Genomic DNA, 27,483 nt, shown 5'->3' on the forward strand with positions numbered 1-27,483 from the left:
CATGTGGTGGAAGGGGCAAGGGAGCTCTGGAGTCTCCTTTATAAGCACACTCACCCCATTCTTCAGGGCTTCACCCTCATGGCCTAATCACGTCCCAGAGGCCCCACCTCCTCATACCATCAGATTAGTATTTCAACTTACAGATTTTGGGGTGGACACAAACATTCAGTCCCTAATAAATGGGCAGTTCTTGGATTTGTTGATTTGTCAGAAGTATATCTGAAGAATTAAATCAGCCCGGGGAAAGATGTGATGGGGGCACAAGAACTGCATGGGTATTGGGGGTTTGGGGAGGCTAATCCCGAAAAATTTGGCCGGGAAGGAACAATGAGCTGATGTTATTACACCGATAACGCTTTCCTGCCATGGAGGCAATCACCATTAATCACAGAGTCCTCTCAGGCTCTTCTAGCTTTGTTGCTAGAAGAAAAGATGCATCTTGTAAAACATCCAACTTGGTCATTAAAAAAAATCTATAGAAGTAGTGGTAGTTGTTCCTGATCTTAAGACAAGTATAAATTGTGTGGGTATGCTTACTTTTAAATTTCTTCTCTGCCCTTTGGCATAAGAGTTCCGGAAAGAACCTCCTATTACTTCATTTCTAGAGCTTATATTCCTTAGGGGATAGACCCTCACACTACTTCTCTCCTTTCTTGTAAGAAGCATCTCATATTCTTCCTTCTCATTCCCTTCGTGGAAAAAAAGTTCCAAATTCTTATTGATCATTCCTTTCTTGTATTTGTTGTGTAGTTTCTGAAAATGCATAGTAGATGCAGATGGAAAAAATTAGATGTTAGCTAATTAGTCCTTTAACTTTCCTGACACAAGTGGTATCCATTTGTGTCTTAGAAGAAACTCTGAATTGATATTTCCAATCTTATCATTCCCTCATTTTACTTGGAAAAAAATAGCCATTTTCTTGTGAAAAATCCCTGGAGATCTTCCCCAGAGGTCTTCCATAGTTAGGGACCCCAACATAACTGAACCTAAAGCAGAATCTTCTCAGGCCTGTCTGATCTCTGTATAGTACCAGGAGCCCCAAATCTATCTCTAGAATTTGCAAAGTAGTACAGTTGGATATTAATTATTCTGTGTGTAGTGGCATAGAGGCAACTGAAGATTATAAAGGTCCTCTGGTGTTTGACTTCTGTTTCCTTTAAGGTGTTTACCAGCTTAGAGCCTTTTGGACAGTTCTGAATCCAAGAGCAGGCCCTCTGAGGCCATGCCCCTGGAAGCAGATACAGAGAATACTGATAGGTCCTGAGCTCCCAGGCAAGCAGGACATGCTTGTAGTTTTATTTCTGGTATTGGCTAGAACAAGTATCATCAGCCTGTTCTAGGTACCTTCCTTCCCCAATTCACTTTCTTCCATCTATCCCCTATAACCTGCTGGAGGTGAGGAATGTGTTGAATACAGGTTATCAGTTGTATATTGAAAACTGATGAGCCTGAAAAGGACAATCTGTGAGCTTTTAGAACACTCTTGCACTGGTTCTGGAATCTGGAATATTGATTGACTGTTACTGTTGGATGAGAGGAAACTCAGCAAGTTCCTTCTTTTCATCTGGAGACAATACCTTGTATAGGTGATCCCAAAGAAATGAGACAGCCGTGAGAGTTGTCAAGCTGGTGGTCTGTTACTGAAAGTAGTTCAGATACGGTTTCCCTTTGGTGGGGCCAAGGGGTGCAAATCAAAACACATTCTTCAGGAGGACTTGGGGGTAAGATGACATTTAGGGAGGCCTATCTGCCCTCCCTCCCCCTTTTTTTGAGTGAGAGAGGGAAGTGGTGGTAGAGCAGAGGGAGAGGGGGAGAGAGAGAACCTTAAGCAGGCTCCATGCTGAGTGTGGAGCCCGACACAGGGCTCAATTTCATGACCCCGAGATCATGACCTCAGCTGAAATCAACAGTTGGACGCTTAACTGACTGCGCCAAACAGGTGCCCCCGGCCCTCCTTTTTAATAGATGTAAAATTTACATGTGGTGAAACAACTATGTCAGATACACTCACGTAACCAAACCACAGTGAACATATAGAACATTTCCACCATCCAGGTTCTCTCATGCCCCCATCCAGGCACTCTTCATCCCCATTGGCAAATGCTTTCTGATTTCTGTCACTATAGAATTCTTTTTTCCTGTATTTTTTTTTTAAGATTCTATTTATTTACTTGAGAGAAAGAGAGCAAGTGAGAGAGAGAGGGCATGAGAAGGGGGAGGGGCAGAGGGAGAAGGAGAAGCAGACTCCCCACCAGGCAGGGAGCCCGACGTGGGGCTCGATCCCAGAACCCCAGGACCATGACATGAGCTGAAGGCAGACACCTAACCGACTGAGCCACCCAGGCGCCCCCACTTTTTTCCTGTTCTTGACCATCATATAGATGGGATCATAGAGCATGTACTCTTTCAAGTTTGGCCTCTCACCCCAGTTCTGTGTTGTGTATGAGTGTTCATTCTTCCTTTACTGCTGGGTGGCATTCTGTTACATGAATAGACCCAATTTGTCACTCCATTTTCCTCTTGATAGACATTTGAGTTGCTTTCATCTTTTTGGCTGTTATGGGTGTTAAGCTGCTGTGAGTGCATTCTCTCTCACTCACATCCTGTTTGAGATTTAGGCTTAATTGCTGGGCCGTACCAGATGTGTATGTTTATTTTCACGAGAAACTTCCAAGCAGTTTTCCAAAGTAATTGTACCATTTTAAGCCCCAGCCAGAAGTAGATGAGCGTTTCAGGTGCTCCAATTCCTTCTCAGCATTTGTATGTTGTTGGTTTTTCTGATTTTAGCCTTTCTTCTGGATATGAAGTGATTTCTCATTGTGATTTTTAATTTATATTTCCTTGATGACTAACATGTTCTTATTGGACATTTGTAGATCTTCCTTTTTGGAGTATCTGTTTCATATTTTACCCATTTTTAATTTTTGAGGGGGTCATTTTTATACTCACTGTTTGTCTTATTGTTACTGATTCATAAGAGATTTATATATATGGCGATCTTTGTATCTATATAGATACAGATATCTCAGAAAATTGTGATGCAGATATATTCTTCCAGTCTGTGGCTTACCTTTCATTTTCTTAAAAATGTCTTTTGATGAGCAGAAGATTTTTTTTTTTTAAGATTTATCTATTTAAGAAAGAGAGAGAGCGAGAGCATGGGGGAGGGGCAGAGGGAGAGAAGCAGACTCCCTGCTGAGCAGGGAGCCCAATGCAGGGCTTGATCCCAGGACCCTGAGATCCTGACCTGAGCCAAAATCAAGAGTCGGATGCTTAACCAACTGAGCTGCCCAAGTAGCTACCCAAGCTGCCCCTGATGAGCAGATGATTTTAATTCTGAAGTCACATAATTAACCAAAGTTTCCCCCTATATTATCAGTACTTATTGTCTTCTAAGTAATCTGCCTTCCCAAGGTTGTGAAGATATCCTGCTGTGTTTTCTTGTAGAGACCTTATATTTTAAACTTTTGTGCTTTGGTCTATGAACCATCACAGATTAATTTTTGTGTATTGGGTAAGGTAGAGGTGAAGGTTCATTTTTTTTTTTCATGTTTCCCCAGTTCTAGTATGATTTGTTGAGAAGAAATTTCCTTTACTCATTGAATTGTTTTAGCACCTTTGTTGAAGTCAGTTGTCCATATATGTGTTGGTCTATTTCAGAGGAAACTGAAGAATGTTTGTTTAGACCACACGTGGCATGCACTTAAGTCTAGGAAATGAGTTCATATTGGTCAACTTTAATAAGCGTCAAGTGGCTGGCCATCTTGGACTTCTATTTAATGGAACATTTGCGTCAAAATGTCAAAATGACAGATGCTATATGGGGGCCATTTTTTTTGCTTGCTAACCCAGCTGAGGCTGAAGTTCCAGCGTTCCCACATTAAATATAGTGCTCTTATCGGCAAAGAAATAATACCATCAAATGTGTGAGATCCAGCCTCAGCCTGCAGGCAACTTCACAGAGAACTAAACAGTAATCGTTCTTATTTGAAAACTGGATATGCATGGATTCAACATGACTGATTTGGAACTCATTATAATTAAGTGTGGGTCAGACTAAAAAATATTACTTTAAAAAAAAAATATTTTATTAGAGAGAGAGTGAGAGCATGAGCCGGGGGAGGAGCAGAAGGAGAGGGAGAAGCAGATTCCCCACTGAGCAGGGAACCCGATGTGGGGCTCGATCCCAGGACTCTGGAGTCATGACCTGAGCTGAAGGCAGATGCTTAACCGACTGAGCCACCCAGGTGCCCCCAAAAAATATTACTCTTAAAAAGGAAATTTCTCATAATGTAAAGAAGCTTGTGAAGAAAAATTTGTTTTAATAAGTTGTGCACATTGTATGCAAAAATAGATATGCTGACTTGAAACAAATCTTGCGTATGAGTAGAATCTCTACTTGGAAAGGTTTTTGGTAAACAGTTTTACATAGTATTTTTGCTTGAATATAGTAAAAAACTATTTTCTTTTAAAAGATTCCTTAATTTGAAAACCAAAGGATGAATAGGAAACATACCAGTTATTCTATTAGAAAGGTAAAATAAATGGTGATAATCTCTTTTTGACACCCTGAATTTTACAATTTTAACTTCGTGTTTTTATGGTATGGCACTGTAGTGCAGTGGTTGAGCACAGGACTCTGATGCTGGCCTGTCCGGGTTGGGACACCAGCTCTCCTAGTCCCTAACAGGCAAAGGACTTACACCTCTGTGCTTTGTCCTAAAACCCGGAGAAAAAGAGTGTTTGAAGGTTTAGAGCTGTGCTGGGTCATAGTAAGCACTATGTAACTTTTGGCCAGTAGTAACATTGTATTACTTTCATAATAAAAACATACGCAAATAGGAAATTTTTTTAGAGAGAAAAACCAGAAAGCAAAAGTATATTACACTATCCTATGATTCAGGTGTCTCGCTATTCACAGGAGACTTCCTGGTTGGTTGAATTGGTCAGATTTTACTTTTAATTCCCATTCTCCCGCAAAAGAGTGTAGAACTAAAGGATTTTCTTTTGAGCTCCGTGGGAGATATATGCCCGAAAATACAAGAGGCACTTCATGCTAATTACTAGAATTGCTTTTGTCTCTGTAAAAAGATTTTACAAGGAAAGATATTCTTAAATTTTAAGCTCATGTCTTCCTCTCCTGCTTTGCTTAGTTAACTCAAGTAAAAAAATCCACTCACTCGAAATACCTACCACCTTCTCTAGCCTGTGTTTGGACTTGTACAGTTGTACTCAGCTCCTGGCCCATTTTTGCTTTCTCTAGCGATTTCCTGGCCAGAGCCGGAACTAGAGCTGAGTCTGGGAGAAGTGGCTGCAACAGGCCTTTTTGCCCACTCGTCTTCTCCACGCGACTTTGGAAGGAGGGAAGTGTCTGACCCTCACTATAATCCTGTGTGCACATACCCAAAAGCAAAATCCAGGTCAGGCCTAACGCGAAGGTTGCTAATGCACTGTCGATGATGTAATTCCAGGTGAAATAAGATGTTTTGGTTACTCATACAAACCAGGTTTGCCCATAGAATGAAGTATGAGCTTTCTACACATTGTCACAGGATGGCCATCATAATCTATGTGAAGTATTTGTCTTTGTCATACATATGTGGTTAAGGCCTGAGGAAAATTGATATTATTACAGCTGACTTACTGGATCTGACAATATTGAAGATGAGACTTCTCATGATGTCTGCTCAAAGTCTTTGAGTTTTTGTTTATGTTCTCGGTGTTGTTTGGTAAATGCCACGGGTGCACAGAGTACCTATGCACAAAGCCTGATTTGACATATGGGAGAAAGGCATTCTATGAAGTCACCTTTCCTCCCTGCCATCCCAGCCCTCTCTCATCCCCCAGCAGCTCCTGCACACACTACTTGTTTACTCCTTCACCCCACTCCCTTTCCTCCTTGTAGCTGCAATTACGTGTCACAGAGGAAAAAGAAGCCGGAGGCGAGCTCACTCAGGTTCTTGCCCCGTCCATACACTTCATCTGTGCCTGCCTTGTTCTGCTTGTTCAGCCAGCAGAACGTGGAAGAGGAGTCCTTCCTCAGGCCCATGGCCCTGGATCCCAGCCCCAGCCTCCCTCACCTTCTCAGAGATGTTCTCTCTGACTTGATACCTGCCATTTGCTTCTCCTGATGAGGATTTAAACCTATGCATGGCTTACTAACTAAATGTGCGCGCACGCACACATGCACACATACACACACACACACAGACCTTCAGTGTTGCCTTGCCTTTTGGTCCCCCCTCCATTCACTTCTGCCAGGGCCAGACTCCTTGGAAGAATTGCCCATATTTGTTGCCTCCACTTCCTCATTCCTGCCCCCTCCTCGGGCTACTCCAGGCTGGCTTTTGTACCTGTGACCAAACTGATACTCTCTGGCCAAAGCCAGTGGTCGCCTTCCTATCCTGCTGTTGCCACATGGATCGGGTATGTCTGGATTCTTAGCTTCCATGCATGACCTCACAGCAGTGATGTCCTCTCCTCTGGCCTCCTAGACCCTGCCCTGCCCCTTCGGCTTGTTCTCCTCATTCTTCTTTGCAGGTTCTTCCTCTCCATCTCCAAGCTCCATGCTTTGTATTCAGATGCCAACTGGACATTTCCACGTTGATATCTTTTTTTTAATAAAGATTTTATTTATTTACTTGAGAGAGAGAGTGAGCATGATCAGGGGGAGGGGCAGAGGGAGAGGGAGAAGCAGACTCCCTTTGGAGCAGGGAGCCCGATGGGGGGCTTGATCCCAGGACCCTGGGATCATGACCTGAACTGAAGGCAGATGCTTAACCAACTGAGCCACCCAGGCACCTCTCCACTTTGATATGTTGCTAGCACCTCATATCCAGCAGATTCCAAACTGATCCAAGTTACCCAGGCTTGAAACCTGTGACTTACTGACCCTTTTCTCTCCTCCCCTTCCAAATCTACAAAGAAACCAAATCTGGTCTAGCTCTCTGCTTGTTTGAGGTGTGTCCCTGCCGGTTTTCATCACCTACCACAGTTACTGCCTTATTAGCACCCCTCTCCCTGCTGTCGCTAGTCTCCCCCAGCCCGTTCCGCATGCATGCATCTCCCTGACTGCATCCAGAGTGATGCTTCTAAAAAGCATCCACATCGTGTCACTTCTCCACCTGAACTCTTACCCATTTCTGTAATCTCTTGTCCCCAAATCAACTGGGGCCTCTGTGGGGATTGTGTTCTCACCCCATGCATAAAGGAGTCATCAAAGCACTAGAATTCAGGCAGAGACGGAGAAGAGAGTACGTCCCACCCCACACAGCAGAACTTAATGAAAACTCGCACTGGATTTCAGTCCCTCCACCCTCCAAAGTTCCTGATGACAGGCTTCCTACCGCTCCTGATCCTCCACCCTTGCCCCACTCTCCTGTCCTTGCCTCCCAGCCCGAGCCTCTCCCCTCTGTAGTTCTCCTGCTCTGTTTGCCCTACTTCTCTTACTCAGAGCAGCTCCCCTCTTTGCTGAATGTTTTGATCTAAGTTGCATCATTTTCTTGTCTTAGATTGGGTTCTCCTCAAAGCAGATTCTGAATAAGTGCGCAGTGGGGTCTGACCCAGCTGTGGGATAGTTCTGTGACCACTCCCTGCCTCGGTTTTCTTACCTTTAAAATCCTGCTCTGTAAGACTGTAGTGAAAGTTAATCTGTTCATGGAAAGTGCCTAAAACTGTCTGACCCATAGTAGTAATCAATCAAGCTTGCTACAATGACATAATAACGTCTGTTATTGAAAGTGTCACTTCTTATAGATTTCCATTCCTGTAGACCAGATCGGAGCCCCCTCTGTGTGTACCAATAGCCCCCTATGCCTCCTTTAAATCATAATTGCTAGTCTGATGCAGGAAGGGTGAGGACATCCTGCTCACCACCCAGCACCTAGCCCAGTGCCTCGTATACAGTATACAGTATGTACTATGTACTCAATAAATATTTTTTGTTGCTGGAGTGGAGGGGGGTGGAGGGGATGGAGTGGCTGGGTGATGGGCACTGGGGAGGGTATGTGTTGTGGGGAGTGCTGTGTATTGTGTAAGACTGATGAATTACAAACCTGTACCCCTGAAAACAAATAATACATTATATGTTAATAATACTTTAAAAATTAAAAAAAATAAAAAAATATTTTTTGAACAGACTTAATAAAATTACTTACGGAAAGAGCATTCCAATTATGCTATTCTTCTTAGCTTTAATAAAGTACCCTTTAGAAAATAAGACATAACAGGGGCACCTGGTTGGCGCCATCTGACAGTTGGTTTCAGCTCAGGTCATGATCTCAGGGTCATGAGATCGAGCCCTGCATCGGGCTCCACGCTCAGCATGGAGTCGGCTTGGGATTCTCTCTCTCCCTCTCCCTCTGCCCCTCCCTCTCTCTCTCTCTCTCTCTCAAATGAAGAAATAAATCTTTGAAAAAAAAAAAAAGACATAACAAGCAAACCGTAACTGCTCGAGGGGTTTGTCTTTAAATCCAGCATTACTGAGTGAGCCTGGGCAAGCTCTCTGGGTGTCTGGGTCCCTGGAATAGCTTTACCTGAGGGCCTTTGTTCAACCCCCAGATTCTTCAGTTCTGTGATAACAGTTTGCAATAAGGATAGAGTACATTTCTAGGATACTCAGAGTTTCCCTCACAGCTGTGTTCTTTCCTGTTAGCTGAGGAGAAGACATCATCATGTTGCTTGGGCTTGCAGGTTCTTTCCTAGTTGTGGGGAATTTTTCAAGCTGGCTATAATGAGAGGGTCTCAAAAAACCACAGAGAGGTCTGGTATGTTCTCTTCAAGTTACACATGATGTCCCTTCTTACTTTCAGTTTTGATCTTCTGTGCTGCTGAGCTGACTTCTGTGATTATGCTTAAAAATCCACTATCAGAAGTAAGGTCTATTTTACTTTGATACTGTGCCGTTGACATACAAAATCAGAAGCCTTTTTCAGGACTTCTCATTCTAATGACTTTCTTTCTTTCTTTCTTTCTTTCTTTCTTTCTTTCTTTCTTTCTTTCTTTCGTGTGTGTGTGTGTGTGTGTATTAATTGTAAAATACAGTAAAATTCAGTCTTCACCATTTAGAAGTCTACAGGTCGGTGGCGTTGAGTACATTCACATTGTTGAACGGCTGTCACCACCATCCATCTCCAGAGCCCTCTGATCTTGCAAGACTGAAGCGCCATATGCATTAAACACCAACTCCTCCTTTCCCCTCCCCCCAACCCCCGTCTCTGTGGATTGACCACTCTAGGTACCTCATATAAATGGATTCATACAGTATTTGTCCTTTTGTGACTGGTTTATTTCACTTAGCATAACAGCCTCACGGTTCAACCTTGTTGAAGCGTGTGTCAGAATTTCCTTACTTTGGGGGGCTGAATAATGCTCCTTTGTATTTATATACCACAATTTGTTTAGCCATTCATTCAACAGTGGACACTGGGGTAGCTTCCATCTTTTGGCTCTTGTGAATAATGCTGCTATGAACATAGATACACATGTATCTCTTCAAGACCCTTTAAATTATTTTGGATCTAATGATTTTTTGAACCTTCGGTCTTGATGTTTCTGTTGTTTTTGTGGACTCCTGCCTTCCTCTTTTGGCCACTTACTACCCCTCTCCCATTGACCTTCTTCACTATTTTCCTAATAACGTCCTGCTGTTGAGATCCTCATGCTTCAGTATGACCCTCACAGAGCTGTTACAGGGAGAAAACAGCTTGACAGCTAAGGAGTGGGCTTTGTTTCCACCTCCTACACACTCACCAACGCCTGTTTTCTGAAGGGTGTACCACTGGTTCTTAAATTGAAAAAGATAAAAATCCCTTAGGAACAGGACAGATTTTGGTGATTATAGACCTTCTGTATTTTGAAATTTAACTGTTAATAGTAACATCTTCTTGATCTATCAGTCCTATAATAATGATATATTTATTGTCCTGAAAAGAATATATGACAATGGTAGAAAACATGTAAGGTATGGAAAAAATATCACACACAGTAGTACTGCTGAAAGGCAACCCTTTTTAACATCTTGTTGCATATTCTTCTTGTCTTTTTAATGTGAGTTTTTGCATATTTTAAGATCATATTGTTTTGTATTTCTTTTTTGCACTTAATAAAGTATAAGCATTCTCAGGGCACCTGGGTGGCTCAGTCGGTTAAGCGTCCAACTCTTGGTTTTGGCTCAGGTCATGATCTCTGGGTCGTTGGATCGGGCTGCATACTTAGCATGGGGTCTGCTTGAGATCCTCTCTCCCTCTCTCTCTATCCCTCTGCCCCTCCCCCCCCATGCACATGCTCTCTTGCTCTCAAATAAATAAATAAATCTTAAAAAAAAAGTATAAGCATTCTCTTGTTAAAAAGGTCTTTGCAAATATTTTAATTATCTTATATGGCTGAAAAATATTTATAGGATGTTCATTAGTTTAAGTAACATTTTCCCAATTATAAAAACAAAGTTTGTTTTTTTTTTAAGATTTTATTTATTTGAGAGAGATAGAGAGAGTACAAGTGAGGAGAGAGGCAGAGGGAGAGGGAGAAGCAGACTTCCCGCTGAGCAGGGAGCCCAACATGGGGCTCGATCCCAGGACCCTGGGATCATGACCTGAGCCAAAGGCAGCCGCTTAACGGACTGAGCCACCCAAGTGCCCCCAAAACAAGGTTTGTTTCAGAAAACGTCATATCTCAATATCTCAATATTATAAAGAAGTAATGAAAAATCTAAATTCTCTGCCCCCTTTTCAGCTTTTCAAATTATTCTTTTCCAGTATCTTTTTGAGATCAGCTTTTGTACTCCCCATTTGTCTGTGCCTCCCTCCCTCTCCCCTTTCCTTTCTTACTTAGCAGCACTGATACCATACTCATCACACACACCTTTATATCCAGCATTTTCACCTAACATCGTATCTTGTTATTAAGTATTCTCCATTAAACACTTAGTCTTATGCTCCCCTCCACTTTTGGATATTTAATAGCAATTTTAGGTCATTGTAAGTATGTCCTTGTACAGTTATCTTTCTGTGTATCTGTGATTGTTTCTTGAGGTTGTATTTATAGACCTGTTATGAGTCAGAACAGTTTTAAGGCTTATAAAAAGATACTGTTGGTTTCCTGAACTGATGGGCTCATCTCACTCCACTAGGTTACTCTTTTTGTTGTCCATCTTTGTGAATTTGATGGCTGAAAAAAAATCTTGATGTTTGCTAGTGAAACTCAACACTTTTTCATGTTAATTGGCCTTGTATATTTTGGAGTGCCTAGTCTGTTAATATCTTGTACCTTACACATTGATAAATGATAGAAAGTTTACTACCCTTTCGGAAGTATTCCATTTCTTCTTTACCTTTCACTTCAGCTGCTGTTTGGACACACAGGACATGTATTGTACAGAACAATGTAGTCAGCTTGATTCCCATTATGTAGCCTTTTGTTACTTTTTTCATTAATTCCTTTCCTATCTCTAAGTCAGAAATGTTTCCTTCTGATTGTATTCTCTCCCCCCCACACCCCTGTTTACATTTAACTCTTTAATCTTCACAGAATTAATTTTGGTGAAGGTTATAAAGTAGGAGCTAATTTTAGTTTTTCTAGAATATTCTCTTATTCACGTGTGTCCAAAATCCCAGTGAAGCTGAGATGTGAACCCAAACAAGTGCTTTTTCTTATTCTAGTGTCTTGATTTTCCCACTGGAAAAAAGATGAGGAGGCTGTGATATATGTGTGGAAGGGAGGAGCCAGGAAGAGGAGCTGGTACCAGCTCTCAGAGCTTTACCCCTCAGCCCAGGATTTGCCCTGTCTCCTCCTAGCTCAGGAAGTATGATGCTCAGCACAGGCTGGTGGAGGACCGAGATAGCAGTAACAAGGGTCAGGGGGCCTGTGAGTTAGGGACTGAGTGGTCCCGAGTGAGCCCCTTTCAGTCTTTCTTCACCACTGAGATAAGCAACCAGGGCTCTGCTCATTGGAGACTTACTTGAACCTCGGGTTATAGATGGAAGGCAGCACATAGTGAAAAAGAACGCTAGCCTAGGAAAGTCAGAAATCTTGGGTCCAGTTTCCGCGGCCAGTTTGTGCCACATAAGAAAGTCTCTTAACTTCTCTAATTTCCTGACTTATTGGGAATTGGGGAGTTGAAATGTATATTCCCTGAGGTTTATTCTCAATAAGCCATGGTCTAGGCAAGTGGCAGAGCTAGTCTGTGCTGTGAATTTGTTGGGGGATATTTCTTGGTAACCAATTCTTCTTTCCTTAATTCAGCCAACCACTATGATAGCAAGTTCAGTAAGGTGATCCCCATGTCATTTAATACTCTGCCTTGGAGAATTTGTGCTTCTTACTTTTCCTAACTGTTCCTAATCTGCCTCAAGCTTCCCTTCTGGAAGACTTCTGTTTTTCCTAATAATTTCTTCTTTTGCCCAGCTACCCCTTATGTTTAAGAATTAAAGAAATCAACGTGAGCTAGTAATCAAGAAGTACCCAGACCTTGTCCTGTCATTTGCCCAGAGCTGTGGTATACATTTTTCTAAAAAGCTGAAATAGAAATATGAAAAGCATTTTGAAAATTGTGAAACATTCAAGTGATACAAGTAATATCTAAGAGATACAAATACCTACTCTGAACCATGTTGTTTATTATGGGCATTAATAATTTACTTGTTAAAGTATCAGTAACAGAAGTTGCATTGAAAAACAGACAACCACAGACCAAATCTCTCCAATTTCAAATATCTTTACATTAACATACTCTATTTTAGAGAAGTAGCACAGAGGATAGGTCGTAGGTAGTTTTTGTATAACAGTAAGTCATCTATCCGTCAACCCATCACAGTCATGAATGTTTTAACATTCATCTCCTACTTTTTGATTTCCAGAGCAAGTGAACATGGTCTGATGTCTGCAGCATAATTTATTTAACACAAAGGATAATTCAGATAGTGTTTAATGATGATCTTTTACTAGTTTAGATCTGCAGATAAAAATATCAATGCATTGACATTTTCCTCTTGAGAACGTATTTGCTGTAATAAAATACAGTGACCACTGAAATCTGTAGAACTTGGGTGGAGCTGGATAAATCTAAATAATTTTCTCCTTTGTGCTCCAGGAACACACAGCACTATACATTAAATAAAGCATAAGTATTTATACATAGCTGCAACTGATGTTTTGTTTGATTACAATTATGTATTGCCTGATCTTCAAATAACGTTGAAATATCACCCTTAAAATAAACCTTGGATGGATATGATCTTCACAGAAGCTGTTCCTTTATTAATTAAACTTTCACTTCTTACTGCGAATTGCTTTGATCTCCTAATATTTTTTAAAAATGTCCTGAGGGCTTATTTCCAAGGCTTCCAAACAAATTATTGTTTCTCAAAAGCCATAATATATTCACGATTCAATGAATCCGAAAGACAGTATTTTTAAAACCCTGTTATAAGCTTATTTTTCTTAGTGTGCTCGTCTGCTGCATAATTTTCTTTGCTGTGGGTCACATGATTCCTCCCGTCTGTAACACACGCACTTAAAATTTTTACTTCCTGATTGAGCCATCAAGATTACGTAAAATGTAAATCAGTCTAAATACCTAAAAGCAGGAATTTTAAGGGGAAAAAAAATGCTGTTTTCTTTTTCTGTTTCATTATTGACATCTAAAAAATCGGAGTGAGTGTGTGCCTGCCTATTTGTACTTGGAAACAAGAGACAGTTAGGGATTTTTTTGTCCCCTCCCTTTCAGATTGAATCAGACTTTGCTTTCATTATAAAAATAATATAGCAACTAGATAGACCATGGGAGTGGTAGAGTTGCAGGACTGAAATCAAAATGGTTCCGATGACTGAGAGAGCTGTTCATTTACTTATTACTCTTTTCATGATCTGAATGAAGAGTGCAGCATCTCTCAGAAGGTAACGAACGATCTGATATTTCAGAATTGTAAATGGCCATTTAGCCTTTCTGCTGCCTCTTGTAAATGAAAGTAATTTCTCGCAGCCTGGATGACACTTGTTTTATCATGGATCTTAAAATCCTTCACATTTTCTCAAAGCAGTTTTGAAGTTGTCATAGTAACAGCATGACATTTGGAGGCGCTTTTAAGTAGTCCTTTAGCTAGAGTTAATTAATTTTATTAACTCTGGATGTTTTTCTTTTCTGCTTCTCTCTGACAAACAAGGGCCATAATTGCTCAAATATGTATTTTTCGTGTTCCTTATTTCTTGGTGACTCGAGTTTGAGGACTTGGTGTTTTGTTAAGTTGTTTCAGGAAAAGAACAAGAATATAATTATTATGATTGATTTCAGGTAGGTTAAACTTGGGTGTTTAGTTACTTCTCTGTAAAATTGCACTGCCATTGTAGGACCAGAATTTAGTTTTATTTGAAGAGGTGGATTATGGGAGATGTTCCCCCAAAATTTAATGGTGACTTACTCCAGGGATTAACAACTATCCTTTGGTTTGATTCGGATATATCTAGAATAAGAGTTGAGGACCATGGAAGGGAATGTGTCAGACTTACAGGAGAAAATGATTTCTTTCAAAATGCAGCCCTCAGATATGACACCAAGAGCATATTCCATAAAATTAAAAAAAAAATGGAATAATATGACTTTGTCAAGATTTAAAATGCAGTACTCTTTGAAACTCTAAAATTTAGCAAAATTAATTATCCTCTAGGAAAGCTTGTGGGAATTTTCTGTTGGGAGACAGTAGGTTGGGATCTTCTATTCATAAAGCTCTGTGGCAGAAATTCTTGCCAATATGGTGATTGGTGAGAGAGGAAGCTCTTTTCTTGGGCAGGCAGAGGGTCAGAAGGAAGAATGATCCGTGCTAGGTCCTGGATGCTGGGACTTTAAAAAGTATCAGATGTTCGATGCTTTTGTTTTTTTATAAAAGTGACCAGAGAAGGACACTTACGAAAGATCTCATGTGAGTTCCGGGGGTTTAATGCTAAGGCCAGTATCCTTACTGTTCTGGGGAGGGTCTGTTCAACCAGGGGGTGATGGGAGACCATCAGGGTCGCCCCATGTGCAGCCAACAGCAGTAAAGGTGCTAATGCATGTCCGGTGATGTCAGGAGTTACAAGTCGGCGGTTTCAAAACACTGCAGTAAACAAGGTCAAAGTGTCCCGTTTTGCTGGAAGGAGGTTTGTTTTTATGAGCTGGACAGTACGTGGATGAAGTAATTTTTCAAAACAAACCGAATTTATATGCTTTCTGTTTGTTTGTTTTACTTTTGGGGTTTTAAAAAATTAAGCAGATGAGATTAAGGGTTACATTTTTAAGCAGAATTATACTTTTCCCCTGTTTTTATTTTCTGTTGGTTTTCTATTGTTTTCACAGAGGAAATGAAAATAATCCTGTTCTAGGGATTTTTAAATGCAATTTTAAAGAGCAAGATGTGACCCAGTACACAGTAACTGCCAATCCCAATCACGAGTAAAATATTCCTTGTAACTGTGTACCTTTCACTCTTCTTCAGACAGGCGTTTGAGTACCAGAAAGTTAATGGCGCAGAATACTGCTGACTGCGTGGTTCTCGTCTCCGTGCATTTTCCAACCTTGAACCTGAGCATGCTCGAGGCTGGAGACTCTGGACGCTCATCTGAGCAGTTATCTGCTGATGGCCTGGTTCCTGAGGTAACAAGTGGGTGTCCCGGGCGTGTGTCTGCTCACAACAGCAGTGATGCCACGTGGTGCCCAGAGGTCGCCGCCATCTGTGCTGGGGACTCCTGGTCCTCGGGGCTTCTGAGATGAACTGTGAACTCGGGGCGTCCTGCGAAGTGCAGGCATTTTGGAGTGCCACAGCAGATCTGGATGTAAGCATAAACACAGCTTTCAAAGTGAAAGCAGGGGCCCCGAGGAAGGAATTACCCTCATCTCATTCCCGACCTGCTCACTGTGCTGGAAAACAAAGTAAGTTTTGTTTGTTTCTTTGTTAGCCAATCGCTCCTACGTGTTTTCTCTTGCTAACATTATATTAGACACTCAGTATCTGGCAAATGCCAGGGTTTTTTCCCCTTCATTGGGAAGTAGGATATGAAGTTTGTTAAATAGCTAATTGCTTCTTTTATCTTTTCTGTCTCTCTTCCTGTACCTAGTGCCGTGCTGGCTTGCTTGTTGGAGATAGCAAGAGATTGAAATTTATTATCAATTAGAAAACAAAAAGTTCTTTTTTTTTTTTTTTTAAACAGTCCAAGAACTTTGCCACTAATTAAGTGACAATGACACAGGCAAAGCTTTCTCCATGGTGCAGCCAGGAGCACATCGAGCAAAACAGCCCCAGCTCACTGTCCTTATTTCCGTTGGGAAGCAGAAAGGGTGCATGTACGAGACACACGTGAAAACGGAGAGTCCCCCTGGGGGAACTGCAGACACTGGGCAGGAATGGTGCCTGGACAAGAGGCTGTAATTTAAAAACCTGTCAGGAAATGGAAAGGGTCTGAGGAATACAAATTATTTAATGATGTTGAAAAAAAACAAAACAAAACCAGACTTCTTGTAAGAATGGGATAACAATGTATAAAGACCTAAAGTTGTCAACAGAAACTGAAGTTTTCCTTCATGTTAGAAAGGGTCATGATTTATAGAAAATTTGGGGCTTTAGATTTATAGAAAATGTGGGGCTTTCAGAAAGTACTTCAGAGGCATCATCACCTCTGCAGAAGACTTTAGGACACCAGCCGAATTCTGACATTTGACCCCTCTCTTCCATTTTTGTCTGTTTGCGTTTTACCTGATCCTAGCTCCGGAGCGGTTGCGTGGCTCAGTGCATTTTTAATCCCAAGTTCTGTGGTTTTGAAAATGCAGTACAAATGGAAATGCAGAGTAGTTTGCAGTTTGTAACTAGATTATCCTTCCTTATAAAATGGACTGTTTTTACTGTAGAGTTTTCTTGACTTTTCTCAACTCAAACAGTAACACTTAGAAGGTAAAGGGGGCAATGGAACTATGTATGGTGTGGCACCAGGAACAGAGATTTCTAAATCTAGTGTGGAATACTATGAATTTAAGTTAGGGCTTCTGTGCCCTGGGAATTCACGTTTTATCTCAAAGTGGTGGTGGTGGTAGGTCTTGGGGTGTCTGTTTTTCATTTAAAACACTCCAGGCTCCTTATATGAATGTCTGTGAATTATTAATTCAGCAAACTTCTTTAAATACCTTCTTTATATACAGTATTGTGCTCAGAGCTATAGTTTAATCACAGTTAAATTTACCGAGATTTGGTTTGTAAATTAAAGATTGAGAACAGTTTGAAACAAGGCTGAATGAGCAGAGCATTACCATCGAAACGGTTTGTTAAAAGATGGTGCCAAGTGAACAGGGCTGTCCCCTTCTGAGCTGCCCCTCCTAATTAAAGGGGAAGGTGGGCTGCCATCTGTCTTCTTTCATTCAAGGCAGTAGGGGGCCTGGGGTGGAAGGAAGCACTCCCCCCTTTATTTTTTCTCCCACTCTTTTTTATAGTCAGCTTTCTCCCTAGTCAGTGACCCAGAAGGTCATTGATGATCTATCTCAGAATGAATAGTAACATAAGCATGCAAGGCACTTGCAAAAAAAAAAAAAGTTTATAACGTGCTTATCCATTTAGAATTCTGCTTGAATTATGTTTGAGAGTGTTGTAATCTCTGTGTTGGTGTCTTTCCTCTTCTTGTTCCTGAGGACACTACTGGCAGGAAAAGTGGGGATTTTAGTTTTACTGATTTTACTTTTTCATGAAAAAATTTTTACACTCCACTGGGCATCATCAGAAGATGGCAGCATGTAACTATCCAGTGGGGATGTACAGAAATACTGTTCTTACCAAAATCAAGGCTACCTGTTAATTATGATATACACATGTCATTGCAAGGGAAACTGTGGACAAGGGTGTTAACCCATGTCCATATTAGTCAATGCTCACTAAGGCTTACTGGACCAGTCATTGAAATAGTTCACATTGTTTATCCTTTAGTTAAGCAATAAGCCTTTTAGCCCCTTTCTCATAAGAATAGGTTATTGGAGAATTTAATTTGGGGTCATGGCTTTTCATTGCTTTTGAAATGTAGAGTGCTCTAACAACTGATTGAGCTTTCTTGCCTCAGTTTCCACCTCTTTAAAGAGAAGGAATATGTGCTTTCAGAAATATTTAAGAGAATATGAAGTAATATTTTGTTTTTGATAAAAGCTTTATTATAACTGAAAAATTCTAAAATCTTTGGTTGTTTCCGTTTTCAGTTTTTATGTACTTAAGCAAAGTGTCAACAGTCGTATAAAAAGATTCAGTCCTGACACACTCTATTTAGCTTGCCCAGGCAGTAGATTTGGACTTTCCAGAATACGCTGGGTTTTAGTACCTTCTGTGACAAGGAAACGTGGTATCTCTTAAGCCCTTAATGTTTGGAAAGCCCAAATGTGAGAGTCATGCCTCTAATTTTATTGAAAGTTTTTTTTTTTTCCAATTTGTCATCAACTTATAATGAGCTTTCTCGTAGATGTGCTTATGTTGTTGAATCTGGGAAGAGCAGTGTGTAGGTTCTGGAGACACTGACGTCAGTCTGCATGATTGGAGGGTAATGAGAAGTAGATCATTTCCCAGTCACTGAAGGGTACGCCGTGCTGAACAGGCAGGTCTTTTCATCTTCATGTAGTAATTGTAGATACTCAACAGGGTGCTTCGGTAGCTATCATTTCTAAGGTGTGATTTAAAACTAATTTGGTTCTACCCGTCTTGTATTTATTTCAGGGGAACTAAATAAATGAATTGAATGAAGCAGATCTATAAAGTGTGACTCTTAAGTAATGTGATTAATATTTTAAGGCACACAGCAAAGGACACGCAGACATGCCAATGAATTTTGCCTCCTGAAAGTACCACATCAGGTGGGAAGAATTTAAACTGCTACTATAGCAATGCTATCTTTGCCAAAGATGCACTTAGAAGTTTTTGTTTGCTGTTGCCGTAAGAGCCTTCCATCCTTTTTTTTTTTTTTTTTTTTTTTTACCCCCTGTGGTAGAAATCCTCTGTCCTTTGAGGATAGGAAGGAGCCAGTAATTAGGTCTGATGAACAGACTTAGGATCAAATAACTGACCTGAGTCATTAATTCATATAAACATCTACTGAGGCACCTATTACGTTCCAGGAGTAAGGACTGCAGATTCCAAAGTGAGCATGCCATGGGCCTGGCCCTCCAGGAGGACACAGTTGAGTGGGATAAATGACCTATGCAGAGGTAACGCTACATCCTGACAGGTGCTCTAACAAGAGGCCCATGTGGTATTGCTAGGGCCCATAGTAGGGGTTATAATAAAATTTGATGGAAAAAATGCGAATTGTTGTACACATGACTTATAAAGGGGCTTATATAATAATAGAATTTTGGAAATGAAAGCCCTGAAAAAAACCTTTTCTATTTTAAGGATGAGGAGATTGGAATTTATTTCTGAAATAAATTCTCAGCCAGTTGAAAGCCTTATGAGAAAAGGTGTTCATTCTGTAATAGACATCTTTTTTTTTTTTAAAGATTTTGTTTATTTGTTTGTTTATTTGAGAGAGAGAGAAAGCGTGAGCAGGGGGAGGAGCAGAGGGAGGGGGGAAACGATGTGAGACAGACTCAGCACCCAGCACGGAGCCCAACATAGGGCTCAATCTCATGACACCGAGATCATGACCGGAGCCAAAATCAAGAGTCGGACACTTAACTGAGTCACCCCAGCATCCCTATAGCCACAACTTCTTTTGGTTAAAAAAAAAAAAAAAAACAGATGTCTGGGGCACCTGAGTGGCTCAGTTGTTTAAGTATCTGACTCTTGATTTCAGCTCAGATCGTAGTCTCAAGGTCGTGAGAGCCGAGCCCTGCATGGGGCTCCGAGCTGGGTGTGGAGCCTACTTAAGGTTCTCTCTCTCTGCTCCTCACCCCTCAAAAAAGTTGTGGCTATATAAAAGGGAGGTCTAAAAAAATTTTTTTGACATTGTTAGACTAACTCTGTTATTCTCCAAAGGAGACTATTTTGAAGAATGATTCTTATTTACATGTTAAAACTAGGTACTTCTGAAATACTCAGTATACCAAACGTGCCGTAGTTATTGCTGAGAATAGCCGTATATCTTGTGGGAGACATGAAACTTGCTGGCATTTCTAAGTATTGTGGGAGAGAAAAGGCTTCTTCACGTCCTCTTTCATGTTTTATGCCATGGGGACAGAATTTCTGTCCTATAGACAATAGTTGATCTCCCTGTGGATAAGTTCATTTAACAGTTACCTGTGGAGTGTCACTCTGTGCCAGGCACGGTTCTAGGAGCTGATCAGGGGAGCTGATTGGCTGTGGACAGCAGATGCTGGTGCTACTCAGCAGGACTCTGTGGGGCTGTACATTCAGCCACCATTTCCTGGGTGCTTTTCTGCACGTGGCCGTGTGGGCATGGCCAGAGGCTGCCCTCAAAGAGCTTGCACTAAGATTCCGTGTATGGGTGACAGAATGAACGTAGAGAGAGAGATAAATGTGCTAATATGGAGAGTGAACCAAAGACACCACACGCTTGTAGAAAAGAAAGCTTTGCTGTGGCCAGGATGACCAAGAAATGCTTTACGGATAAAGGAGCTGGACATTGACAGAAGGGTAGTGTTGGACTTGAAGACTTGGAGGGAGAGTGTCCGTGTCCAAGGGAAGCTGAGCAAAGGCCTAGAGAGGGATGGGAAATTCCGGTGGACAGAGTGGGCAGTAACTGATTTGTTGTTGCCGGGCAACCTTGTGTGTAAAAGTGACTAATGAGAAGATAAGGCAGCCAAGGTCTTTTGAGGCCAGATCCAGGAAGGCCATGAATGTCAGACGACTAAATGATTTAAACTTAATCCTAAGCCACTGGGGAGCAGTGGAAGAGTTCTGGTCATGAGAGTGACAGTGGGAGCTCTCCTGGAGGAAGCCTCGTCTGGTGTCACTGTGTGGGGCGGTCGGCCAGTGAGGGAATCCGAGCGCGAAGCCATGCGAGCTGGTGAGACAGTCCCGGGAGGAGGGGAAGAGGGCCCAGATGAGGGGGGACAATTGGAATGGAGAAAACGAACTGCCTGGATAACAGAGGTTGGCCGGTGGGGAGGAAGGATGGAAGCAAAACTTAATTTCAAATTTTAAAACGCAGGTACTATTTATTACTTCTCTGCCATTCGCCAAGCATTTCACATGTGTTATCTCATTCAGTCGTTTCCTAGTTCTATAAGGTTGGTATTTTTGTCTTTATTGCAGAGATGAGAAACCTAAGGCTTGGAGATAGATTTGTCTGAAGTTGTTCAGCTAATAGGATATAGAACAGAGCATTGAGGATGTCCCTGATTTCCACACCCATGTTCTCTCTACTCAACTCTGTTTGGAAGAGAGCAGATGTGAAAGAGAAGGTGATCTCTGTTATTTTGTATGTATGCAGTTTAGGCGCTGGTAAGATATCCATCAGGTGACTAGAGACACGGAACTGAATCTCCAGGACAAAGTCAGGAGGATCGGAGTTTAAGAATCAACTGCATGTTTGTTTATTCAGTAAACAGTTGTTGAGTGTCCTTTGGACCAGTGCTCCATGGCAGAGGAATACAGTGGGGAGTGAGCGAGCCACTGTCTTGATTCACAGAGCTGCAGGCTAGTGAGGGAGATGCCACCCTGTGGGTTGAGTATAATGCAAGGAAAAGTGCAGATTCGCTATAGGAAAAGCCACCCAGGGGACATAAGCAAGTCTGGGGACACAGAAGTCTCTGAAGAGGTTGTAGTACTTAACATGACACCCAATGATGAGTGCCATGATAAAGCAAAAAAAAGCATATTTGAGGCAGTGGAAATAGAATGTACTAGACCCAGAGGCAAGAGAGAAACAGTACATCTGAAGAATGGACATAATGTGACTGGAATGAGATAAGAGTGCACCAGGTAAGGCTGGAGCGGCGGGCAGCAGCTAGATCAGGAAATGCCCCAGAAACTGTGTTAAGGAATCCAGTTTCTTTCTTTTTTTTTTTTTTAAGATTTTGTTTGTTTATTTTAGGGGGGAGGGGTAAAGGGAGAGGGAGAGAATCTCAAGCAGACTCAGCGCTGAGCACAGAGCCCGACACGGGACTTGATCCCATGACCCTGAGATCACGACCTGAGCCGAAATCCAGACACTTAACTGACTGAGCCACCCAGGCGCTCCCCCCACCCATTACTATCTTAAGAATGCAGGGCAGTGTTGGTTAATTCTAAGCATGGGGGTGACATGATTAGAACTCATATTTAGAAAGACCATTTTGGGGATGCCTGACTGGCTCAGTCAGAAGAGCATATGACTCTTGATCTCGGGGTTGTGAGTTCAGACCCCACGCTGGGGGTAGAGATTACTTAAAATAAAAATAAACAAGTAAATAAATAAATAAAAGACCGTTTTGTCTGCTGGAGAAGAGTTTGTAGGGAAGCAGGTGCCGGAAGCAGGGAAGCAGGTCAGGAGACTGTTGGAGAGAGGAGTCTGGGTGAGAGATGATGGCGATCTGCGTAGAGAGGGAGGCTGGGTGATACTTAAGGGTGGTAGATGTGTTGGAATTTGGGGATATGGAAGATGAGGGAGAGGGATAAAAGTGAACATACAGGTTTCTTTTTTTTTTTTTTAAGATTTTATTTATTTATTTGAGAGAGAGAGAGAGCACGCAGGTGGGGGGCAGTGTAGAGAGGGGGACAGTTTCAAACCGACTCCCGCCGACCGGGGAGCCCGATGTGGGGCTCAGTCTCATGACCCAGGAGATCACGACCTGAGCCGAAATCAAGAGTCGGACGCTTCACTGACTGGGCCACCCAGGCGCCCCAACGTGCAGGTTTCTGGTGGACAGCTGAGTTGTTGCTGGTACTTAACTAGAGGACACGGTGGGGGGGTCAGACTTGGGGTTTAGAATTGTTAGGTTTGGTTATCCTGAGTAACTGGTATCCTGAGTAATGGGTGAATACAGTAACTGAGAGCTGAAGGATAGGGGGTTGCGGCCAGAGAGCGGGATATCCAGATTTATTATTGCACAAGCGAAGCAGTTCAAGGGATGATAAGAGAACAAGGTCATGAGAGCAGATGGGTGAAGTGGAGGGTGGAGGCTGGCTGTGGGAGATGAGAGGGTTTTCACGTGCAGGTGGGGGTCACAAAGGTTGTTGGCTGGACTCGGAGCAGAGAGGGTCAGCGCAGAGGTCAGTCACCACCTGTTGTTGAGGAGGCACGGAGGCCGGGCACTGAGGTGTGCCCTGAAGATGTGATTACCGGGGACTGCGTGACAGCATTAGCGAGCGAAGAAAAGCAAGGGCACAAAGACAAAATGAGTAGAACCCAGGGCCAGACCTCTGAGAGCAGTTGAGGGGTGGGAGGAGATCAGGGAGGTAGTTCCAAAGAGGAAAACACGGAAGTTCAGAGTCCTGGAAGACCAAAGAAGGTCAGTGCCAAAGAAGGAGGTGTTGAGCAGTGCCCCACTGACACGAGGCTCAGGAGGCCAGGATGGGGCGGGACCTTCACTCGATGAGCCCGGGAGTCTTCAGCGCCCGTGAGAGAGCAGCTCCTTGCAGCAGCGGAGGTGAAGGGCAGGCAAGAAGTTAGGAGGTGATTGGGAATCACCAGGTACGGCAGCAAGTATAACCCCTGCTTGCAACACATTTTTGGTTGAAAGAAAAGAGGCTTATGGTAGCTTGAGGAGTGGATCTATTGTAGCATCTTGCTCTTTTGTATCTCTTAGGCAGTCTTCTAGAATTCTCTACCGTGTGTCCCATTGCTGGTCAAACTATTTGCCCTTTCTGTGCTGCATTTTGAAATGAGTACCTGCCTCATAGGGCTGTTGGGAGGACTGCGTGAGTCGTAAAGCAGTGCCTTGGGCACAGTAAGTGATACACGAGTGATGGCTCATAAAAGCAAAGAAGGAAACTAAGACACACATTAAAATAACAAATCATGTATATCATGTGTAATATATAACATACACATGCCATCCCATTTTAAGAATGATTCTCTGAGTATTCACCATAATTCTGTAACGTCAGTGAAGCAGAGGCCTGGGGTGCTGTAGGTAACTCATTCCAGGTCGTGCTGCTGACAAGTTGTCAAGCTGGGAGCCAGGGCCCCCTTGCCTGACTGGAAGTCGACGGCCCTCCCCCTGAGCCACGCTGCATCCTTGGGCCAGTGCGGAAAGAATGCTGGACTTGGAGGCTTCCGCGGCTCTTGTGGATGCGGTGTGCCCTGTACCCTCCACACACCCCCCACCCTGTTTGTGTCACTCCTCTGTCTTACGTACCTGGATCTGACGGGCACTGAGTTTGCAGCCCTTGTTCTAAAGGCTCGTCCCTTCTGTGGACTGGAGTGCATTCATTCCCCTGATTCATTCTGCTGTCCCCATGCCGTCATCCTCTACATGTACTTTACAGGGTTTGTTCAGACTTAGAATTCACCTTGAGAGAAGTGGGTGCTTCATCTGAATATCTTGCCTTTAATCTGATGGCAGAGAGTGAAATCGCTGTGCATTCTAGGGGCCTTTCCTGCAGCAGAGAATCATCTGAACGTGATTTCTCTTGCAAGGATAGTGTGATGGTTCATTTTATGTGTCAACTTAGGTAGGTCACGGTACCCAGATATTGGGTGAAACACCCATGTAGATGTCACTGTGGAGGTATTTTTAGATGAGGTTAAACATGTAAGTCAGTAGATTCTGAGTAAAGCAAATTATCCTCCATAATAACCCTCATCCAGTTGACAGCCTTAAGAGAAAAAGATTGGTGCCCCCCCGCCCTGTCCCTGGGAACAAGGAATTCTGTCTCCTGACGCCCTTCCAGCTCAGACTGCCACACAGCGCTTCCCTGGGTCACCAGCCTGATTGCGGATTTCAGATTTGCCAACCCCCATAATCGCCTGAGCCAGTTCCTTAAAATAAATCTCTCCGTCATTCTCCATCTTTCTCTCCACCATACTTACACAGAGACAGACTCACACACACTCTCTCTCTCTCTCTCTTTCACACACACACACACACACACACACACACGCACACAAGCGCATGTGCATCTTATTTGTTTCTGTTTTCTCTGGAGAACCCTAACTATCATAGATGGGAAAGTGCAGACATTTAAGTTGCTCAGCTGCTGACCATGTATATATACATATATTCACACAAACACATATATTTATACTTCTATTTGTATATAACTTGTTGTGTAGATGAGGAAAGTGAATTGTAGAAGGGATGTGGTGTACGCACTGTGATGCATAAAATTGATGGGAGAACCAAAGAAAGAACTCGGTTTCCTCTGCTGTGGTTCAGTTGTCTCAGTGTTGGGCTCTCATGTTTTTATTAGCAAGATGATAAAGTTACCGCGTTTGCCATGAGTAATTGTCACTAACATTATGGAACATTTAACATTTTCTGTATGTTGGGTATTAATCCAATTGCTTTATAGATGTTTGTGATTTTAATCCATACAACTACCCAGTGAGATAGGATCTAATACTGTCCCCATGTGACAGATTTTAGGCACGGAGTCCCAGTGAGCAACATGGTCGTTGCTGTACAGTAGTGAGTGATAGGGGCACTTGGGGCCCAGGAAGCCTGGCTCCAGAGGTTGTGCTCCTAACCATTCCTCTTTACTACTTCTCAGCATAGATGTCCTGAGCATAGCTCCTCATCTTTCCTTGTGGAGTCATCATGCAGCACACTCACTGTGGTAGTGGTACTTTTTATAGGTTTGTTTTATTTATTTTTTAAAAGATTTTATTTATTTGAGAGAGAGAGCGTGCACGAGTATGGGGAGCAGGCAGAGGGAGAGGGAGAAGCAGGCTGCCCGCTGAGCAGGGAGCCCAAAGTGGGGCTCTATCCCAGGACCCCAGGATCATGACCTGAGCCAAAGGCAGATGCTTAACCAACTGAGCCACCCAGGCACACCTTATGGGGTTTGTTTTTAAAGAGAAAATGCTTATAAGTTATTTAAGTTATAAGAGGCCATCTGATAATATCTGCTTGCTACCGCCTTAAGAAACAGAAAACATACCCATTATAGCAACAATTTGGGCCTCTTGGTGGGGTCTGTTTTTAGCAACTAGACTTTCCTGTCTACCCTAGTAACACTGGTGGCCATCTGATTTGCCAAAATCAAACAGAAATGTGATAAAGTGGTGATGTGGTTTAGTTCCTTGTCCAGCAATTTGGGGTGTGTTCTGGGGAAGGAGATAGCAAGCTTCTGTGTGTACATCCCTTGGTTCATAACTGCCATTTACTGGGCCCCGTGCGTGTCAGAACTCTCACAGATGCTTTACAAACACACCTCGTGCAGTCTTCTCAACGTTATCATCCCATTTCACATTTAAAGAAAGCCGTGATGAGGGAGTTCCAGAATGTCTCCAAGGTCAGTAGGCGAGCAGGATTTAAACTCTATCTTAATGACACCAGCCAGTGGCCTCAGTCTCCCTGCTGTCCCTCCCTGGGACTCACCACTCTTCCCTGCTAGACTGTAAGCTCCCTGAGAGCAGGAACTTTTCTTCACTGGCTTCACCACCAGATTTCAGCATCTACCAAGCGCACCACCTGACACATAGTAGGTGCTTAATGCACAGATGTGGAGTGACAGACTCACTCTGTTCTCTGTGATCACCACCAACCTGGGAGTTGAGCCCTGACCTGCCGGGAGTACTCTGGACTCCTGTGGGGTGAGCCCTCTAGCACCTGTTGGAGGATATTTTCTCTGGGTTTCGGGATGAGCATATCAGCCTAGCCTTCAGTTAGGTACTGCGTGGGTCTAGCAGTAAATCTCCTTCCCCAAAGACCTCTAAATGATGTTCTGTACATCCCTGTCATTAGCACCCAGGACTGCTGTTTTATAGCTTGTACTCTACTGATCTAGGACAATATCTAAATAATATTGGTGCTTTTTAAGGAAACATCAAATTATATGTTTTTAAGACATTCCTAAAGTTCTCCGTTTTTTCCATTATTCCAGGTCTCTCCCTCTCTTTCTCCCCTGTGTCTTTCTCTCTTTCACACGTGCATTCACACTCGCACGTGCACTCACATTCACACTCATGCACATGCACTCACACGTGTGCACTCACACTCAGTCACACAAATACCCCTTAGGTCCTCACCTATCTAATTAACGTATCTCCTTTCTTTTTAGATGAAATACATGGAAAACCACTTGGTAGACCAAAACTGTGTTACTTCTATTTTTCCTGTTCTTTTCCTCAAAGCTTATTTCCTTTGCTTCTCGTAACTGTAAACTAGATATTGTAATCAGCACCATTATATAAGCTTGCTTTTCCTTTTGGAGAAATAGTAAATTATGATGAGTTTGATCAAAAAATATAAGCAGCATTCAATACTTAGCCTTATAATCTTGCCTTTAATCATGCAAGTATATGATGATTTCTGCAGACGTGTAGTAAATAGTGTGAATTCTCTTTTTTCCTTTGTAAAACAAGTGGTGTGGCCTAGCAGCGTCCCCTCCGGGCTTCTGTGTTTCATAGAGTACACGGGTCTGTATGCATGCTTAATCCGTGAGCCAAGGT

General features: G+C 42.5%; 1 long non-coding RNA gene across 8 annotated transcripts in view; it reads left to right on the forward strand.

Moving 5' to 3' along the window:
* The window catches only part of LOC116630770, a 212,547-nt gene that overhangs the window by 134,566 nt on the left and 50,498 nt on the right, over window positions 1-27,483 (forward strand). For 7 of the 8 annotated variants that reach the window (XR_004299007.1, XR_004299001.1, XR_004299004.1 and 4 more), the window contains one exon: window positions 15,465-15,898. This is a non-coding gene — a long non-coding RNA (uncharacterized LOC116630770). Of the gene's footprint in view, window positions 1-15,464; window positions 15,899-16,176; window positions 18,973-27,483 lie in introns of those variants that run through there. The other variant, XR_004299008.1, reaches the window with a different exon arrangement.

The sequence above is a fragment of the Phoca vitulina genome, unplaced genomic scaffold, assembly GCF_004348235.1.
Source record: "Phoca vitulina isolate PV1807 unplaced genomic scaffold, GSC_HSeal_1.0 scaffold4, whole genome shotgun sequence".
NCBI classification, from domain to species: Eukaryota; Metazoa; Chordata; class Mammalia; order Carnivora; family Phocidae; genus Phoca; species Phoca vitulina.